General features: G+C 40.0%; 1 protein-coding gene across 1 annotated transcript in view; it reads left to right on the top strand.

Annotated features, from left to right (window-relative positions):
- The window catches only part of LOC139465949 (muscarinic acetylcholine receptor gar-2-like), a 236,575-nt gene that overhangs the window by 27,276 nt on the left and 192,055 nt on the right, over positions 1–17,244 (top strand). The window contains exon 2 of the mRNA XM_071247959.1: positions 4,755–4,906. The gene's annotated coding sequence lies outside the window, so the exon portion shown is untranslated. The remainder of the gene's footprint in view (positions 1–4,754; positions 4,907–17,244) is intronic.

Here is a 17,244-nt window from a genome sequence, read left to right as displayed (position 1 = left end):
ACGTTCTACAGGAAGTCTTAGCATTGTGAAGCGGTAGACATGACGTGAGAGATTAGCACCACAAGTCCACACGTGTTGGTTTAACTGAACTTCACAATACATTCTCTGTTAATTGTTCGTCTCATGTTCCAGCTGAAACATATTGCCACACTTGCTGTAAATAATGTAGGAACCACCACACGTTATTAAGCAACGTTAACGAAAGTAAGATCAGTATTTGCATAAAGGGCGGGTTTGCAAAGAAATTGCTTCTCAGTAAATATTTTCTTTCGCATTAATGCGGTCACCAAAATCCTTGTCTAACGTAGATTCAATCATGACACGGAAGAATGCTTGATTAAAATTCGCCAAAATAAGATTAAATCTGGTATATAATTGCACTCCTTTTGACATGCCTTTTCAAAAGAAAATCTTTCGTATGCAAACATCGGTCTATCGACAGCCAGCGCATCGAAACATGATGTAACAATGGCTGCCGATAACCTGTTAGAACTGAAAACGTATCGGACCAATTATGATCAATATTATATTTTAGAATATATACAATTGAGTCAAAAACACACCACTGTGTCAGGGCGACACAATCATCGGTCAAAATAAGCGACCAATCTCTCAGACGCCCTCGTGTCTTCAGCTTATTACGGAGTTTCCAGCGTTTTTGTCCCTGTTTCCATGACCTGTCAACTCTACAGTAGAAGAGTTTGGTTGGTTGGTTTGTTGTTTAACGCTGCACTCAACAATATTCCAGCTATATGACGGCGGTCTGTAAATAATCGAGTCTGGACAAGACAATCCAGTGATCATGCGCATCGATCCACGCAATGGGGATCGATGACATGCATCAGCCAAGTCAGCGAGCCTGACCACCCGATCCCGTTAGTCGCCTTTTGCGACAAGCATAGTCGCCTTTTACGGTAAGCATGGGTTGCCGAAGACCTATTCTACAGTAGAAGAGACCAAACAGTGGAAGGATGCAACAGGCTGCGATGAAATTCAGTCATATATGTCTATGGTTTTTCTATCTCATATTTTGAACTTGTCAAAAACATATCATGTTTGTGTCCCCTTTTCGTCACGTCACAGCGTGTGCTGGCCATGTATAAATACGCTTTCCCATATTATACATACATAAGCTCACGGTTACAAATTATAGGAAGAGGTATCTAATATACAGTTAGACTACCTCAAATCTCAAAGCACAGAAGATGTATCTGCTAATACGAACCACTGGATGACCAATTCAGAATGCAGGATTCTAAAATGCCATGGTTCAATATTACCACTGCTGTTTTCAAAATTAATAAATTTTCAGTGAATTATTTCAGATAATTATTATTCACAAACGTCTGCATTCTAAATGATAGTATAATTGTCCAATCGGTTTTCTAAATGCTGTTTACACAGGTATAAAGATAGTGATTGCTAATTTATTCTGTTTGCTGGTACATTGGCTCCATGATCACAAAAAAACTACCAGTTACAGTTACAGATCCCTTTAAAGAGAGGCATTTCTACACATGCACCTTGCAGTCTCCCATTTTAGCATAACTAAGTTTCATCACCGTGCACTTAACAGAACCATTCGCTTCGTGTCTATAGTCCTTTCGACATCCGAAGTGTGATACACTAATATGATACTCTGCTTCATCATAAAAACACTGGTTACATCTGAGGAGGCAATCGAAGAAGACCTGTTCAAGGAGACGTGCGACCAGAGATGAAGATTGAAAGAAAATGTGTGCTTCTATTGATGATCTGTGAGCTCCTTTGCTGCTGGTTCCGTGGCATCACCCGGTATTCATCCTATGTTGAGAGCTGCTTGATGGTGAATTTTGCCGTTTTACGCCGTGTTTCGTCATTTAGCGAGCTTGTCCATGTCAATAGAGTGTCGGGGCCAACTCCAGCAGTATCGATTGGCGTGGTGGCCGCGTCTTCTACCTCCATGAACGGCTTTCTCAAGCTGAAAAAGCCAGTCAGCGGAAAGAAGCTGAACACCAAATGAAAAAGATTGTTTGCAAAGTTGGGAGTGTTTATCAGATGTTATCCAATGAGCTAGTGTGTTTTTCCAGGCGAGTTGAATCAGCCCGTCACGCCAGCGGAAGTCCGAGGCCTGGCTTCCGGCGTCTGACTTACACACACTCTCAGGAAAGCACACAGGCTTGAAAAAGAGTTTTTCATTAGCATCAGTAGTGTTCAAACAAGACACTAGGCTCCAATGCAAATATTAGAAATTCATATGGACATGTTCAATGTTTACACGCTGGACAATGTGCACATACAGCTTTTCCTATGCAAAATAATGAAATTGGATCTCGTTACATGTCTTAAGTGATACAACTATAGAACCTGGTTAGATATTTGTAAAACAATTCTTCACACTTGTGTGAACCGTATATAAAAATATGATTGAAGTATAACAATACTATGTTGCATAAGCCACACACTACTGGTGGGTTCGACTCGACAGTTTTCTCTTCATTAAATTTCCTCTAAGTGACCAGTATTTGAAACTCTTTATCAACCCGGGTTTATGGGTGGCGTGCGAGTTGCCCTGTCAGGGCCAGCTGAATGTGGGTTGAATTTGTCAACATGGTTTGTTGGCACCATACAGTGCCTGGCTTCACCAAAAGTGGTAAACGTCTATGCCTCTCTTCCCCTATTTATCTGGCACATTATAACTGAAATACTTGAGTTAAGTCCAACTCCTCAACCGACTTAATTGGAAAGAAACTGCTTCACATCTTTTTTCAGATTGTAGCAAAGTAAAAACTTTCTGACAAGAACTTCAAGATAAAATTGGATTAAGAATTAATTTTCCAGACAGCACATTTTCTTGGTCACAGAAATAACGATCCAATAACTGTAATTCTAATTCTATTCAAACACATCATATTCAATTATCAATTAACTAAGCGTATACCAAATTTTCCGTTCATGCAGCAGGAACTCTATAAATACTAAATACTATGTCCTTTCAAAATGTTCTGCCATCTTAAGTTCCTAAATTGACAGCTAATATAATTTCTGGGACTTGTGTCATAACTTATTTAAAGTCATGTTAATGTGTTGTACATTATTTCCGCAAATGTAAAATGTAACCATGTGCAATCTGTAAAAAAATGCAACAAAAATAAAATTAAAAAACAAAACAAAAACAAACCAAAAAACGTCATCCCTTATATTCTGCTCCCCAGTCTAAAGCACCTGTGACCTAGTGGGCCATTACAGAATCATGCACATTGCATGACGTTTCAAAAACTCAACTATCTAGCAATGACTCAAATTTCATTTTTACCCTTTTTGAAATGTTCCGTTCCATTTATATTATATACGAGGATCCGATGACTCGCCTCCATCTTTAATTGATCTAAACAAAGTCCACTGTACGATTCCGACTGTATCATAGGCTTGTAATTATATATTAAGTGTTGATAACAGGTGTCCGCGAATGGGTGAGAGCATCCTGTCCCGTCACAAACACATGCAAAGGCAAGTCAGTCTATTGGAAGAAACACGGGAACATAAGGTACAATGCCTTAGTAAAACTCTCAGAAACTGCTATGGTAGACATGTCGAGGACATTCACGAATCTTTCGCATCATTGACAAAAATAGTCATCAAAACACTGTGAAGATCCGGGTTAGAAATGGTCTTCAGCAACCTATGTTTCTCGTAAGAGGCGACTAACGGGACTGGGTTGTGATTCTAGCTGACCGGGATGACGGTTTGCATTTATCCTAAATGCGTATATCATTGCTCATAATATCAATCACTGGATGGCATGGTCTATACGCGATCATATGCAGTTGTACAATGTACAGTGTAGCTGGGATATTGATGCGTGAGGCGCTGAACAACAGACAAAAAACTCATTCTTTCAAACAGCTCGCCATGTTTTTCCTTTTAAGAGCCCGAGGGTTGTTGCTGTCTCGAGCAGGTTTCATTAAAAAAGAAGTCTTATTTCTTGTGTTACTGTTGCTGTATTTGTAACCATTAAAATCGATACTAATGTCTTTGAATTTCTCAGTCACGCTGTTCTTGGACATTGTTAGAAAGATCTGGTGTGAACAAGATATATGTACTCGACAGTCAACAACCATTGATGTCAACCACAGATATCTGACGAGATTTCGCGTTGTATTCTTATAGCATCTCACACTGAAATTCAATTATTACCTCTTTGGCGGCGGCCATATTTAGAAACCTTAAAAAAGCAAGTCAGTAAAACGTCTGTAATCTCATTGAAACGACCAATCAAAGCATCTTTGCATAGCAAAGGGGCACTACAGTTTGTTGACGTTAACATCTATCGCTATTACTGTTCAATTTAGACATAGTAACTTGTTTAACCTCTTGACATTCCCTGGTCCTTCCACGACCTCCTCGCCTGTATCTACACACCGCTAACACCGTCATCGCTGGCTGCTTCCGGTTTCACGCTAGCTTATTAGCCTTCGATACACTGACCGGTCTGTGATCGAATCTAACCTCATTAGTCAGTCGGCTACAGCGCTGATACCGCGCTACCTAACACGCTCCAATTACCTACCTAGGGTTCCCAACAATTCTGATGTCGCCTCTAAAGGGCGATAACTCGCCCTAGTAATAAAATTGATTCCAGAATATTATCAGTATGTAGACTTTAATTGCCCCTAGTTTTCCTACCAATCCTCTGAAGAGCTCTTAAAAGGGACCTAAGCGTGGCGGGACATGCGCGGTCAATATCATCTAAATTGTGCCTTTTCTTTTGGCAGGCTGTTGGCTCTGTGAGCAACGCGACAGAAGTGGTGGTGTGCAGTGGTAACTGTGCTTCAGCCTGGAGTAAAGCGGGGCGGCTTCGACTTGCTGCTATGTTTCTGTGGACTTAATATTCGCCAACAGAACAACGTACAAGGAGCTCAATAAGGTAGGAACACAACGTGTGCATCATGGCAATAGCGAGGGCTCTCGTTTACCCTGGTATTCCAGGAGGATGTGATTTATGAACTAACATCACAGTCTTACTTTGCATCATGTAACACCATCAATAAGGACATGAATATATGCAATCCTAGACTGCAACACATATAGTGTTCCTGCTGATGTTCTGTGGTGTTTAGTATGGCGACATCTAGTATTCACGGAATGATGTTTATTTTATAAGGAATAGTATATGCCTGGTTTCATTTTCAACGGGTTATTATAACGGTTAAATTTAGCAATAACGGAGTTCAATACTAAGCAGCATGCTTTCCGTTTCCTGCTAACAACACGCTTCTAGTTGTTCGCGTCAGTACAAATGACAGATTATCGGCGCTTTCTCAGACGACCCTTATGCCGGAGGAGATCAATATAGCCCTCAATGAATCAAGGTCAGATATAGGATTTTCGCGATTTTTACTTAAAGAAATATCGGAATTGAGCGGCAGTAAAACAGGGCAAAATGACATTGGTCATTTTCTGCCCCTTCCTAACATGCCTCACAGTGAATGTATATCCTCAAAGGTTTGAAGAAAAGGAATTAAGCAGCATTTTACTGTGATGATTTACAATCAATATCTTCTGATGGTGGATTACGTACTGGGATTTGCTGCTGCTGCTGTTGGGCCTGTTGTGACATCTCTTGATTTGTCAAAGCTTTTTGTGCTTCCGCTAAATGTTCTCCGTTATCCATCACTCCTCGTGGGTATTTGGTTTAGAATTTTGAATTCCTTTAAATGCCCAGAGAATTTCAATTTCCATCACAATCTAGTTAAGCTCTTCTTCAAGCCAATTGATTGCATGTTAAGTCAATAATCACCGCTCCGGTACAAAACACATTTCCATGTGAAACAATTTACAGGAATTTGATTAACATGAAGCAAAGAATGAAGATACAGTTAGCCAAGACGTAAGACGTACACACTGTGTTTTATTGAATTACGTTGCCAGATCACATTTATTAATTTGCTTCCAAAGGATGCAAGATCTAATCATCAATTCCTGTACATCGAAGTCGGCACAAGGAACTGAAGCATGCTATATGACCCCATTAATGTACTAATCGATTGATAAACTCGTGTAAGCGAGGTCCGTTTCTTTATATATCCCATCCTTATACAGCATGTGCAACACATTATAGATCATAAGGCATAATTGTACTGGGGTAAGCAATCAATATTAACGTGATTTATGTTAAGTCCTTATGAAATATGAATAGGTTACTTGCACAAGTTTCTTTAGCTATTATGTATATACTTAGCCGTTATGTTTTTATTTAAGTTGTATGCGACAACACGTTCATGTATTTTTCTGGTGTTAACTTAAATATCAAGGCGACAAAACCCTTTCCATAATCAAAATAATTCTCTACTAAAAGCAGTGTCCTTTGTACGGTTCAGACTGTATCATAGGCATGTGTTTATGAATCAGTATAGAACAGTGATGACACCAGGTGTTCGTGGCAAGATGAGCGTACCACCGGTAGCACCCGTCACAACATTGAAAAGTCAACAGCAGTGACATATTCCTGATTATCTGCCTATATAGATACCACTGAGCGTAAAATACAAAATAGTATTTGTTGGTATTTGTTTGTAAACACGGAACATCATAGTGACTATGTCTTTTGTTTACTGTGCACGCGCGGACAAAATTTGTTTATCTGTACATGTTATATTCTGTATTTTTTACTGTTTATTAATCTTAGCTTCAGTCACGCTTAGCGAAAACCCGATATCATGGCTGTTATCTACTATAATACATGTACGCGAAACCTTCAACCTCAATGATGTCAAACCAGTCAAAAGAACATTACTGCAACACCATCTTAATGATTCACACACACCATCATAATGATTGGTCAATTTTCAGACCGTTAAGAAAATATTCATAAGACATGACATTGTATGTGATAATGTATTTTCGTACTTTTGAACATACAAGTATTTTATGTGCGTATGATCAGGACAAATCATTTGCAACATTTTGCGAAAAAATATAAAATAATGATTTAATCGTTGCTTTATGAATTTAAAACTCGTAACATGCAATGGTAAATTTATTTCTCAATAGAACACGTGCTTAAAGAATAAGGGTCGTAGTGCGACACTTCTTATTACATGTTGAGAAATAATAAATTCAAGAAGATTTGTAATGAAGTTATTATATTTTGAAAAATATTAACTCCAGAGGAATTTGTCTTCTTTTATAATTTGATAATTTTCCTGCCAATCCGCATCACTACTCGCCATACCCATGCAGTGGTACTGTGGAAGATATTGCTGACTGATGATGCCCTCAATGAGGTCCCAGTGAGCATCGTCTTCTCCATTGTGTAAAACTGGTATTAGAATGTAGAGGTATCTGTAAATGAATGAGTTCGGTACGGTTTGGGAAAAGTTAATCCCAGGTGGATCACTACAGCTAGATATGACATTAGATTAATTAACTACACGTGGATATGTATTGTTCTGGTGATAGGGTTCAACGGCTCGCGGTTCATAATGACGGACGTTCGCAACAGGAGCCCCTTCCGGTCCTCACGACACATGTCTCCTAACACGCATGCGCGCAGCAGGTATATCCGTCTAATGTCAACCTAAACCGCACGATGCTTGTGCTGGGGTCTGATTTGACAGACGTCAACGTCCGTTTGATAAAGGACAAATAAGACAAAAATTCGTAGGGGTGTTGTTGAGTTAACATTAAAAGACATCATAGAAATGACTAAAGATGTTGCAGCTGAACCACGCGATAATGCATATACATACTCAAGTAGAACTAGTTCTAATGGTGTTTATAGGAAAATGATGTCGACATGTATACGTAGTGTGCGAGAAAGCATCCTTTATTCAATGACTAGTTTCATTTCAGGTCTTTGAAAAGTATTTAGAAGTGATACATATAGGGAAGAGAATTTATGGATGTCAACGTCTTTATTACGAGGAACACAACGTTTGGGAGTATATGCTTACTCCTTCGTGATTGAATTAAGGATGCTTTCTCAACTGATGAAGGAGTAAGCATAAACTCCGAAAGGTTGTGTTCCTCATAATAATGAAGTTGACATCTATACATTCTCTTCCTTAGTTTCATTTCCCCTTCTACTGAGTCGGGTGTAGTGTGGCGATGAGGGGATGACTGCTAGTTCCATACAAAGGTGAACAAACCAACAGTGTATTTTAGTCACTATAAGCAATGTAAGAATCGTCTGGCCTTTCCAAAATTAAAATCAATTCAAATGTTATCACAGTTGTTCAACTGAGCATCTCAATGGTATTATCATCGTGTAACAAATGGTATATTTGGGATAACACTTTCCAAGTAAAGTACAGATTCTTGTACTTTTTTGGGTTGAGTCCCGTCCGGGATTCGAACCCACATGGCATTGTGTATTCATTATCATCTTGCTTCAAAAACACCAGACGATTATACGATTTCATTTATTTTCAAGGGCTCAACAATGAAGAATGTTAGAAATATCGTTCCAGTAAGGAGCAGTAGAATAGTTACATGAAACTTTAATTCCTCTGAGGTATTTATTTGCACCGAAACAATCCGCTTATTACATGCAGTAAACTCAAAGGTACCACTAATTTTAGTTCGTAATAACCGTAGTTCGTTATAAGCATATATACAACAAATGGCCGGGACTGAAAAATAAGTTCATTATATCGGTCAGTTCGTTATGAGCGTGTTCGTTATAAACGTAGTTTACTGTCTTACCATATAAACAAACATCAGTGGAATCATATCCATGGAAACATCATAGCTATTTTCTTACACCGTGACATACTTGTAATTGAATTACAGAATCCGAAATCAATTCCCCGATGCCATGTCCTTCTTCCATGGCAATAGTTATGTGTCAACCCCATCGGCTGCTTTATCTGCTTCGTGGCAGGAATTGATACAGCGACTACAGACCTGACAGAGGAATAAACGTTTCTTCAAGCATCCCTGGTATCTCAGATATTTGTCAAGATGAGATCAATGTCACATGTAGATATTTTAAAAAAAAACCCCATTAAAATTACATGTGCCTGGGGAGGCTAAGGACACTATAGCGGTGTATCTAGATAACAATCCAATAATTTGTCTTTGGCGACTGTAACCAGTCAGTTTTTTCGTTGAAGAACAGAATCTACACGTTCCCAAATTACATTAAGTGTGTCAACAATGCTCGAATATCCCCCATAACGAAATACATGGGTTTTGTGGGCAAGATGATGTGCATATATGTTTTATTGATGATATTAATACCATATCACTGATTAGGAACATATTGCATCACATACCTTGCATAGGGCAATCTTTCAATACTAGCTTGGTATTGGTTCTGTAAAAATGATTGATGTAAAATGATTTTGTTTGAGGCAAATGCCCCGCGTATAAGCAGGTCATAGAGTAGCAGTACTATGCCTCAACAGCATCAAGCACAAAACTTACATAGTCGGCATCCCTGATCGCTATTCGAGCCAGTCCACGTCTACTTCTATCCAACTAAACTCTGTAATTATAATTATAATTATTTCTGTCACTTTTTGATTGTATGAAGGACCGATGTGCTTCAACTGATACATCGATAAAGGAACTGACCCAGATTCTAATATCCTCAGGGTGGGGTAGCCCAGTGGTCAAAGCATTGGCTTGTCACGGCGAAGTCCCGGTTCTATCATGAGTACAATGTGTGAAGCCCATATATGGTTCCCCCGCCATGGCATTACTGGAATATTACTAAAATTGTTGTAACGACGAACTGTCTCACTTGACTCGACTAAATTCAAAAACATTGTCGTGAATATTTGAACTAAGTACAAATGTACCTATCCGACTCTCCATGCTGCACATAACTGTGGTCACGTGACTTATAGCCTATTTTGATGACACAATCTATGCTCAATGATGAATGGAATCATCGCGAAGGATAAGATTGATTGATAGGTGTATTACGTAATTAATTAGAACTCGACTCCTTATTGATATTATGTCAACCGCCCTACATAATACAGAGTTAAGACTGATATACAACATGATGCGAATTGCAGTTGGTATATATACATGCGTGTGTGTGTGTGTGTGTGTGTGTGTGTGTGTGTCTGCGTGTGTGTGTGTCTGCGTGTGTGTGTGTGTGTGTGTGTGTGTGTGTGTGTGTGTGTGTGTGTGTGTGTGTGTGTGTGTGTGTGTGTGTGTGTGTGTGTGTGTGTGTGACAGACGACTACCATGATGTAATAGTATGGCATAATAGTGAATATGTTTAAAAATGGACAATCGACATGAAAGCCTTGTTCAATTGTAACTGTTATAATTGTTATTCATGTCATCACTGGAGGGGTCGGGTAGCCTAGTGGTTTAACCGTTTGCTCGTCACGCCGAAGAACCGGGTTCGATTCCCGACATGGGTACATTGTGTGAAGCCCGTTTGTGTTGTCACCCGGCGGCGTAAAACCAAACTCACTCACCCATTTCAGTACTTGTTTTTTCAAGTAAATTACATATTTTGGTTATAATGTGATTGGTTTCAGAACAAAATAATGTTCAGTATTTCAGTCCGCAGAAGTGAAATGTTCCATTAGTTCTGATGCGTTGCCATGACCTTTCAGTGACATTATCTATTTGCTGTACATGGAAGCTTGTCTGACAACACAAGTAAAACATACCTCATTTACGGCTTCACCGGAATATCGATTTTATCCACGTTTATCATGATAAACAGACAAATCATATTATTTTTCTTTTGGAAAACATCTCAGAAGCAGTCACACGATCCCGTAAATGCACTCCACGGCATACTTGTGGTGACGTCTTGATATACCTATTACATATGTAGATGAAACGTGGACAGTGTGTTTGGTGCGAAAGGAATGCCATGAAAATGCATTATGGAAATACGTATTTATGCCATTTATCATATCATATCACTTGTCAAACGCCTATTTTGGAGGACGAATCTGATGAAGAGAAATTGATTTTCATTTAAGCAAAATGCCCCAAAGGAACGATATGCATTGCATTTGAATAGCCTCAGAAAATCCCCCTTTAGATATTATGTCATACAAAGGAACTCACGTACCTCGAGCTTGTTAGGAATAGCTTGCTTTATGTATCAAACATAAATTGTCTCGGGTGTCTAACAGTACTAGCCATAGCAGCCATGACGGGAAAATCATACTGGCTTCCTGGTATTGCACTATTCAAAACGGGGAAATAATATAGGCTTCCTGGCATTGTACTAGCCAATACTAGGAAATACTACTGGCTTCCTGGTATTGCACTAGCCAAAACGCGGAAATACTACTGGCTTCCTTGCATTGCACTACCCAAAACGGGGAAATAATACTGGCTTCCTGGTATTGCACCAGCGCAAATGGGAAAATGCTACTGGCTTCCTGGCATTGCACTAGCCAAAACGGGGAAATGCTACTGGCTTCCTTGCATTGTACTAGCCACATCGGGGAAATACTACTGGCTTCCTGGTATTGCTCTAGTCAAAACACGGAAATACTACTGGCCTCCTTGCATTGTACTAGTCAAAACACGGAAATACTACTGGCTTCCTGGTATTGCACCAGCGCAAATGGGAAAATGATACTGGATTCCTGGCATTGCACAAGCCAAAACGGGGAAATACTACTGGCTTCCTGGCATGACACTAGCCAAAACGGGGAAATAATACTGTGACTGGGTTCTGGTAGTGTGACAACTTATGACAACTTATGATAACTTATGACAACGCATAACGCATGGCAACGAATGACAACTAATGACGGGTTCATTTACGTATAAGGGCGTAGATATTATGACCTTTTTCAAGCACTTTACCAAATGAATGGATACCTATGCGCTGTCTTTGTAAAGTACATTACTTAGTAAAGTGTTCTGGGTATTGATGTTAGAATCTTTATCCAGTATTTAACTAAATCAAATGGTTTAGAAATTAGGACATCTGTCAAGTATTTACTATTTCAGGGAAGACAATATCGGGACCATTGTAAAGCTAAATGACGGGCCACACATGGGGACGGAGGGGTAGCCTAGTGGTTAAAGCGATCGCTCGTCACGCTGCGACCCCGGGTTCGATTCCCCACATGGTTACAATGTGTGAAGATAATTTCTGGTGTCCGCCGCCGTGACATTACTGGAATATTGCTGGACTATAGCTAAAAGCGACGCATCATCATGCTCATTCACTCACTCACTCATCTTTTTTTAATATGGAACTTATCAAAGGGTGCATAAGCTCGGACGTTTATCACGGGTATGTCTTATTATTAATCGCGCAGTTAATAAATGCAAAGGCTAGGGCCTTTGTCATTCTGATACTAATAACATGGTGTATATGTAAAGGTGTATATGTATAGATACTGTAAGAGTTTTATCGCATGTATAACTATATAACAGGATTCACACATTGTACCCTTAATGAAGCATGCTAGTGACAGGTATTCCATTTATTATAAGCATCAGTGCGGGCACGCAGACGCCACACACCGCCACCCGTATAGCGGCAATTTGCCACTCAAAGCCTAATGCATCGCCCGCCTGACCTGCCATGCATATACACATACGCGAGCAAGACTAAAATTGTTATCAAACTTCAACAAGTAACAACAACATAAAGCACTGCATCTTGACAAGAATGCCATAATGGATCGGTTTTATTGAATTTCCCAAAATAGCAGTTTCATAAGCTAGCCGGATTTTTCTAAATCAAAAACTTTATTCACGAACACGAGCGTTCCCTGTCCGTTTAACCACATCTGATTTCCCCATGAACATGGGGATTAATCGATAGCTCTCTTTATTTCTGTGAACAACTTACATTTTTACGCACTGTAATTCTCGCTCAGAATAGGATATCGGCGCCGCTGTGCGTGTTTTAAGAACCAAGGTAATTGCCCATAACTTACACGTTTATATACATTTCACGTTCAACAAACGTGTATACTCCAGCACCATATAGAGGATTGGCTCCTTATATTTACTAGAAATGTTGTTTAATCTAATATATGTCTTATCGTTCAGTATGTTTCTGCACCGCAGTGCTAATCAATATGCTGAAGACATTGTATTAATCGGCAAGCCGGCTTAGTTTATCGTGTGTGCCGTTCTCTCTTAAACCGGTGTTGCAGTCACGAAAAGCTGAATTAAATCAATATCTCCAACATTACGAAGCCCTGAGCAATCAGTGCATTAGCCTTTCAACACTTCCGTCATATATTTTGCTCTCATCGTATTAACAAAGCTTCATGTTACTAAATTTGGCTGCAAATCTTTACAGCCTATCGCCACGTCATAACTGGCAGTTAGCACAAAGCGCAAATAAAGTGGGGTAACGGTGTAAGCAGCATCCGTGCTTAAACAGGATTATACGGTCGTTCCCAGTAACAAGTACCTGCCTTAGTTGGGAACGCATAAGTTAAGGAGGGATTATCAGCGCTATAATTTACACCAAAGTTCCCTGTTTAGAAGGATTAATGTTGGATTGTTTCATTTTCCATCTCTCCGAGCTCTCGAGGCCCAGGCTAGGTCTTTCTATCATAGGACGTACAGCTACAATGGAAATAATTTTTTATGTATAGGCTGATCACATTACTATACTGTACAGTGTAGTGAGGAGGACGATGTGCCTGCATACACATATGTGAGTTTGGTACTGTCAAGGATGCAGCTGAAATTTCATGATGTCCCGTTGCTTGGTTTTGGTCTGTGTGCTCTTGAGAGTGGTCTGTTTGTTCGGTCCGCCGACTGATAATGATGTCCAGGAGCGACTGAGTGTAATCAATAACCCAAATGACAGACTAAATAAGACAAAATGCAAGTGATGACCATGTCGTTAGTTGATCAAACCGTCTTATTTGACAAGAGGAGTTTGGTCGACTTATGGCTTGCTGTGTGCCGCAGAGATGGCCGTCTTTTCTTGTCACCCCACCTACTGCAGGAACTCCAGTGCGTGGTGGCAGTCTTTCCAGTGCCAGGTGGTAGTCTTTCCAGTGCGAGATGGTAGTCTTTACAGTGTGAGGTGGTAGTCTTTACAGTGTGAGACGGTAGTCTTTACAGTGTAAGGTGGTAGTCTTTCCATTGTGAGGTGGTTGTCTATCCATTGTGAGGTGGTAGTCTTTCCATTGTAAGGCGGTAGTCTTTCCATTGTGAGGTGGTAGTCTTTACAGTGTAAGGTGGTACTCTTCCAGTGCAATGTGGTAGTCTTTACATTGTGAGGTGGTAGTCTTTCCAGTGTGAGGTGGCAGTCTTTACAGTGTGAGGTGGTATTCTTTCCATTGTGAGGTGGTAGTCTTTACAGTGTGAGGTGGTAGTCTTTCCAGTGTAAGGCGTTAGTCTTTCCATTGTGAGGTGGTTGTCTATCCATTGTCAGGAGGTAGTCTTTCCATTGTGAGGTGGTAGTCTTCACAGTGTAAGGTGGTAGTCTTCACAGTGTAAGGTGTTAGTCTATCCAGTATGAGGCGGTAGTCTTTCCATTGTGAGGCGGTAGCCTTTCCATTGTGAGGTGGTAGTCTTTACAGTGTAAGGTTGTAGTCTTTCCATTGTGAGGTGATAGTCTTTCCAGTGTGAGGTGGTAGTCTTTACAGTGGGAGATTGTAGTCTTTTCAGCGTGAGGCGGTCATGACGCCCACCTATTCGGGGTTGTACCATGGACTGATCTCTGACGCCTACACCTCTGTAACAAAGTAAATATCTGAGTAACCACATAATATACCCTACTCAACAACACACCTTTAAAAACGTAAAGTCATTGAACAATTTTGTAGTATTCTCTAAGTATGTTTGTTCATATGCAAAAACCAGTGGCCTGATACTGAATAAAGGACACTGCTGACTGTAATTGTCCAACTGTATAATCCCTTACAGTGTGGCCGTAATTATGTAGTATTGCAAATATGAAGGTAAGGTGTGACTATGTTTCAGTCAGTCAACTCAGAACGTTACATTAGCGTAGAAACAAGTCGATGATGTGATTATCGGATTGGTATTTTAAAATGTGTAACAAATGTCATATTTGGGATAACGCTTTGTCAGTAAAGTACAGATTCTTGTACTTTTGGGGGTTGAGTCCCGTTCGGGATTCGAAACCACACTGCCAGAGTGAGGTTCCTAATCGCCAGCATACAAGGTCAGCGATCTAGCCCACTCACCCACGGAGGGGAACACAAAGTATGTAACAATGTATCTAGACTACCAGTCGTCAGACTTTCATTTTTGTGGAAGCCTCGGTGGCTTAGTTGGTAAGATTGGTGCATGTCAAGGAACGAGCAACTTTGATCATGGGATCCATTGCATTACAGGACATTGTGTTATTAAAGTCATTCATGTATGGGCAATATATACACGTGACAACTTTCAACACGCGAATGAGGAATAGTTATGTCATAACACGACAGGTGGTGATTATCGATGGGTATGGAGAAAAACAGGTACATGTAAGAACCTAACAACTTCTTTTGACAATTATTTGACTATTTGCCATTGAATGCAAGATCTGCCTCTTTCCAAATCAGTTATGTTAATAAATCATGCTTTAATACGTCTTTGCAACCTGTGAACATATTAAACCGAAGAGGAAAACTCCATATATTCTTTTCGTGGTATAAATCGTATTCGTTGCGGACATATTGCATTATCTATCCATTGTTCACCCAAACAATGTTTAGAGACACCTTCCAGCGTGCGATTGTTCGAGAAGGATCCACAATGAATATGTTTTGAAATTCACACATCTTAAGTGGAAAGTATTGATTTCCGTCCGTGTATGAGACGCTTTAAATAGCTCGGCTGGGTTTTGTAATACATACAAGTGTGTTAAACCTTCTTAAGCCATACATACATCGATACCAATAAATGTCAAACATTCAGTGTTTTAAAGTATTCATATAATGTTCCAGTAATCTATTAATGTGAAATGACCGAATGGTACTCAAACGAAGAGATCACACATCACTCAAGTCAAAGAAACGCTAAACAACTATATATATTACATTCCATTGAAAATTTAATGCGATTACAATGAAGTATCAGACGTTTTTAAAATCTATGATTCATGTCAATGTGCATAGAATTAAATACATTTATAATATCTGTGATACATATGCTTGTTTTTGACGATGATATCGACTTCTCCCTCTCTGTCTGCTATAAGTCTACCTCGGGCCATACACAGTAGCACGGGTCGTCGTTGACATTTTAACTACAATAATATTCTATTCCCGATCTTTCGGCGTTATTTCAATGTGACATTCAGCTAAAGCGCTCAAGGAGAGAAGATGAGAAGCCTGACAGGAGGGCCGCTGCAATCACTTAAAATAAATTATGAAGGCCATGTCTTAAGTATATTGACATCTGCCCCAGGGAAATAATATGGTATCTTATTACATTGTATTAGAAATAGTTGCACGGGCACTGTACCCTTATTTATTGCGTTTTGTGAGCGATAAGTTTTGCTTGACTGGAAGTGGCCGAAATATGACTTACTGATTTCTTACTTAATAAGAAATAATCTGTCCTTGTTTGTCAGGAATGTAATGTTAGTTATAAAGAAGGTTAACACAAGGACTCAATGTGATTAGGGAGTTTTAATATACTGAATCGCAAAAGAAACGTCACCATGGATAGATATGAGAAACCTTATTTGTCCAAACACTGTAAACATACTTTGAGACAAATTAAAAAGATGAAACTTGGCAAAACTGATCATCAAGGTTGAAATTAAAGTGCCAAATGTTCTTAAAGTGAAACTCAACACTTGTCTCTGAGAAAGTGGCATCACGAGTCAGTATCTCGTGTGTCCGCCATGTGCATTGATGACCGCCGTGCAACGTCGATACATGGAATGGATGAGGTGGTTGATGATCATAAAGGCCATAGGCACTTGAGCCCACACTCTTAGGAACGCCATTCTGCTGGAGGAAGTCTCTTGTTGCTCTCGCAGTGTTGGCACGGGCGTTATCATGCTGAAACTCGTAGTTGCGGCGACGTGCCAAATGAGTTATGGCGTGTGGTCTCAAGACTTGATCAATGTAACGAGCTGCTGTGACACCATTGCTTCTCCCTGGACCGATGCTCTGGAAGAACACAGGCCCGACCCTCTGTGCAAGACCAATATTCCATCCCCAAGCATAATGCTCGGATCACCCCACGAGTCTCTCGCAACAACACAATCATCCAAGTAACGTTCCCCACGGCGTCGCCATACTCGCTCTCTGTCTGCCATCTGCTGTTGAGATACAGTAACGGCTCTCGTCTGAGAAGAGGACTCTTCTCCACTGTTGATGG

This window comes from Haliotis cracherodii, unplaced genomic scaffold (genome assembly GCF_022045235.1).
Source record: "Haliotis cracherodii isolate W230 unplaced genomic scaffold, xgHalCrac1.p SCAF_18, whole genome shotgun sequence".
NCBI classification, from domain to species: Eukaryota; Metazoa; Mollusca; class Gastropoda; order Lepetellida; family Haliotidae; genus Haliotis; species Haliotis cracherodii.
Note: the sequence above shows the minus strand (reverse complement) of the source record. Positions and strands in the feature narration are given on the sequence as shown.